Source organism: Pseudophryne corroboree, chromosome 3 (assembly GCF_028390025.1).
Source record: "Pseudophryne corroboree isolate aPseCor3 chromosome 3, aPseCor3.hap2, whole genome shotgun sequence".
NCBI classification, from domain to species: domain Eukaryota; kingdom Metazoa; phylum Chordata; class Amphibia; order Anura; family Myobatrachidae; genus Pseudophryne; species Pseudophryne corroboree.
Genome location: NC_086446.1, coordinates 743,155,163 through 743,159,926, shown reverse-complemented (window position 1 = coordinate 743,159,926; position 4,764 = coordinate 743,155,163). Strand labels below are relative to the sequence as shown.

General features: G+C 43.7%; 1 long non-coding RNA gene across 1 annotated transcript; it reads left to right on the top strand.

The window, feature by feature from the left end:
- The first annotated feature begins 1,426 nt into the window (after positions 1-1,426).
- LOC135058223 (uncharacterized) lies at positions 1,427-4,562 on the top strand. The gene is made up of 3 exons (XR_010244689.1): positions 1,427-1,505; positions 2,607-2,702; positions 4,153-4,562. It is a non-coding gene; the product is annotated as an uncharacterized LOC135058223 (long non-coding RNA).
- Positions 4,563-4,764: the final 202 nt, after the last annotated feature.

The window sequence follows — 4,764 nt, the reverse complement described above, 5'->3', positions numbered from 1 at the left end:
GCTGCAGCTCTTGGATCACAGATACTGGAAGGAGGAATAACACTGACGCCTCCTGCTGCATTACCATATTAGTTGTACAGTATTGCACAGCCGCTAACCCTACATGTCAGAATCAGGCCCTACATGCGGATATATGGCCATAGGCGGAGTTGTATATATCTCTGTGACCACACCACCGCATCTACACAATTATCATTATTATCAGCGCACATTTGCGCCAGCCCTACAATTCTGCATTACTCACAATACTGTCTTTGTGCCCTGCCTAATCGTAGCAAATGCCCCATTTTCAGCCTGTTCCGCCGCAAGTAGACATGAGTCTAAGTTGACTCTGAATCAGCAGTATATGGGCGCACAGCTCCAGAACATGTGCAGTGCGAACACATGCAAACTGACGCGTCCAGTCCTGCAGCAGCTTCAGAGCTCTGACCGTTTAGCTAGAAGTACTTTTACCTTCAGCTAAACCTTTTATAGACATTATGGGGGAGATGTAATAGCCAGGTCGGTTTTGCCTTGTAAATTCCCTAACAGCCTGCACATCGCAATTCAACATTTCTTCAGTGCGGAGACAGCAGATCCAAAGATCAGCTGTCCCCACTAGTGTGCATGCATGAACTGGGGTTCATACAAGCTCACAAGACCACTGTGTCCAGCATAAGGAGACGAACCGGGGTAAATGGAGCGGGGATGCGGGAACAAACGCCCTTTGTCAACAAAAATGTGGTATTTTCGGAACTTGATGAATTTAGGTCCCCATAGTATGGAGACAGTGGGCCAGATTGGGTCTGAAAGGTAAGCAGGAGATAACTGTGTAGCCTTTATAATTAATAATTCCAATTACTACAAATATAGGTGAAAATATAAATTTCCTCTACTATTGTAGAAGTTAAGGGATGATGAATAGGCCTCTTTATGTGTGATTAGCAGACAGTGTATTTAGCAGCTGGAACAGTCTCATCCAAATGATCTGCTCCTCGGGGTCAGACTCTTCCCCCATATGCAGGCACAGCAGTGACGATGGTTGGAAGGGGTTGTAGTTGTGTGATACAGATGACTGGATACCGCCCCCTCACAATTCCGACAGTTGGCTTGCCAATTGTCAGGTACTATTTCCACTCGTAGGTGTCCACAACACTCATAAAGTGGGAATAGAACCTGTGGCGAGCACGCAAGGGGCTTCGTTGCGCTTCTTCCCCTGCGGGGCATCTAAAAGCCGGGATCCTGGCGTTGGTATGGTGACCGGCGGTCTCAGTTCTGCTTCCCACTGATACTCCCGTGGTTATGCTGAATGCCTCTGTCACTCTAATCTCGGAGTGTCTTCAGCCCTGATGTCTCCATCTCACAAGATGACCACCACAGCTGTTCTTATCCTCAGACCAACTGTCACTCTCCAACTGCCACTCCCCAACCGCCACTCCTCTTCCACCAACTGTTCCCAACCTTCCAGCTGACCTATCGCAGGGCTCCTCTCTGCTTATATTACACAATTACAAGATGGGTGCACAGTAAGTAAAAACACTTACCAATCTGCCGGTCGATATGATGTCACAGTGGGGTGGCAATTGAATTCACCCACCCAACTGTGTTGGTGGCCCCTGCAGCAGGTCACAGTCAAATGAGACAATATATCTGCAGGTATATCAGCCATCGGCAGTGATGCAGAGCCATCGCGATATGTCTGTGAGCGTCTTCGTTCAAAGACATATTGGGGGTACACACCTGCCAATCTGCTCACGATATATCGGCCAGTGTGTACCGAGCTTTAGGTAGGTTTGATATATCTGGAATAGAAAAGACGGCACTCAGAAGCTTAATGACACAGAACCCCTGAGTGCCCTCTTTACTATTTCTTCTGCATAGGGGGGTTTTGTCACTCCTTGAAGAACCAGCCACTGACAGGTGAAGTAACATTGATTATGTTATTACAATGGCACCTGTCAAGGGGTGGGATATATTAGGCAGCACGTGAACACTCAGTTCTTGAAGTTGATGTATGGGAAGCAGGAAAAATGGGCGAGTGTAAGCGACTTTGACACAAGCCAAATTGTGATGGCATCTCCAAAATGACAGATCTTGTGGGATGTTCCTGGTATGCAGTGATTAGTACCTACTAAAAGTGGTCCAAGGAAGGACAAACAGTGTCCCGGTGACAGGGCTATGGTGCCCAAGGCTCATCGATTCATGTGGGCAGTGAAGGCTAGCCCGTCTAGCCCTATCCCACAGAAGAGCTATGTCCAAACATCTCATGGAAGACAGAAGATAGTAGCTCATCTCTAGGTGACATCACAGGAGAATGTATACATAGACTTTATATTTTCCTATAGTGTGATTCTTAGGACACTTTTAGCTCAACACATCAAAAAATGGTTTAAATTATCTCTCTGTCAAAAAGGATATACTTAGTGCTCCGTGCATAGAGAAAAGGTTTATTTCTGACATGTGTGGGGTGAAGGAAAAGGATACACTCATGTGGGAGCAATTCTAAAAATTAATACAAAGGGGAAAATAGTGTTGTTGTCTATAGCAACCACATCATTACCTTCATTTTCTAAATGGTACTAAAATCAGTTGTTAATTGGTAACATCACCCTTTTTGTTTGTTACAGTTTTCCTAAATGTCTGTCACGATGACACATCCTACTTTGACTACTTAGGATTTGATGTGCGCCGGACCATTTTTGCTTTGAACAAAGCGCACTAGGGTAAAGCGCACCAAACAGTGCAAACAATAAATCTATATAATATCTTTCTTTTTCTTTTTTGAACTCACAGCTTGGTTCAAACTGCATTGAATCACAGGGTTTTGAACAAAGCACACAGGGTAAAGCGTACCAAACATTACAATCAATAGAGAAATATATTTTTCACTTTGCAGCTCCACTCACACTGCTGCAATCCAAAGGGCTTTTATTTTATTATGTATGTGAATAACAAACTCACAGGGATACAGGGTACACAGGTTGTGCAAACTTAAAATAATCAAATAAGTTTTTTTAATTTTAATTTATTTTTCTAGGTTTTTTTTGCAACTGACAATGACAATACACACTGTAGTGCTGCTTGTGAACACACCCACTGTAGATGGACACAGCACAGCCACTTTAACCAGCAGAGTACAGCGCAGCACACAGCAGCGTGCTCCTTGTATACACGAACTATACACATAGCTAAGCCAATTTCTAGCAGAGCACAGCGCAGCACACAGCAGTGTGCACCTGTATACAGTTATACTGACTATATATCAGCCAGTGCAGTAAAAGCAGAGTACAGTGCAGCACACAGCAGAGTGCCTGAGCAGAGTGAAACAGTGCCTGGCGGGAAAACCCAAGCAGCACCTTGGATTAATTTGGATTGCGGAAGTTCGGAGTGGTTCGGATTCCAGGTAATCCGAACCGCTCATCTCTATTTAGGATATGCCATACTTGCCCATTTCCTGTACACTAGTGTGCAAAGTGTTTAGCGAAAGTCTTTGGCCAAAGCTTATATTTGCCAGTGACGCGTGGTGGGGTAAATGGCTGGGAAAGCACACATGGGGATAGGTCTGAGTGCTGGGGGCCTGTCTCTCCACCTACTCACTTTAACTCTTCCCTCACTACACTAAGCAACAATGTCCATTGTTCTCGGAAGACAGCCTATAGTAAAGCAGAGGGGGGGCAGCAGCAGCAGCGCCTCCACCAGTAACAAAGCGCTGCTGCGGCTCCCTCCTCCACCTCCCTCCTCCTCCTTCCCCCGTACCGCTGCTCATCTCCTCTCCGGGCGGCTGTGCACTGCGGGCAGCGGTTGCCCACAGCACACAGCGGCATGAAATGAGTCAGTTTGACTCATTATATCCTTTGGGTCCCTGGACAGAGGCGGGCCCCAGTGCAACGCACTGGTTGCACTGGCGGTAGTTCCGCCTCTGTCTATGATGCTGGTGGGTGTTAGCTACATAAAAGGATTACAATAAATATCTTCATTGTATTATTCTAATTATTTTTGTATAAAATTATTTGTCAACAAATTTGTTTTTCATTTCTATCACAGTCCCAAGAGTTTATTGATATGCTAAAGTATGTAATTTATAGCTGGTCATTAATAAATCTGGTATGTGCGTTTTTATTAATTGAATATTTTAGATTTTACTTTTTTCATTTTCATTTCCTTTTTTTACAGTGTTAAAATCAATAATTATAACCGTAATTTTTTCAAAATGAAGAAAAGATACGAAAGTCCACTTGAATTGCGTGGCAACATTCAAACTCTTTATGAAGAAGACTATACTCAATGACAAATTGCAAAAAAATAATTAATTACGCGGTCTATGTAACATATACATTAGCTCGGTACAAAGAAACAGGTCCAAACGAGACTAAAAAACGTTCTGGACGACCCAGGTGCACATCAAAAAGGGAAGATAAATATCGTAATGAGAAAGCGAAACTGAAGACTCCCAGTAACTGCAATCAAAGAAGAATTAGACAAACTCCAGCATCAGATGATACAGTTAAAAGATGTCTACGTAATGTACTGTAGGTCAAAATGGTTGCATTGTTGAGGTTTGTAAATAAAGTTAAACACTTTTGTTAGGCCAGAGAACACCAGTACTGGACACTGGATCAGTGGGAAAAAGTATTTTGGACTGACAGGTCCAAATCTGAACTTTTCGGAACCAGAAGACATCAATATGTTGGTAGACTGGTCTGAGAACGTGTATTAGATAATTGTATAAGTCATACAGTTAAACATGGTGATGGTTATGCCGTGATTTGGGGTGATTTTGGTAGA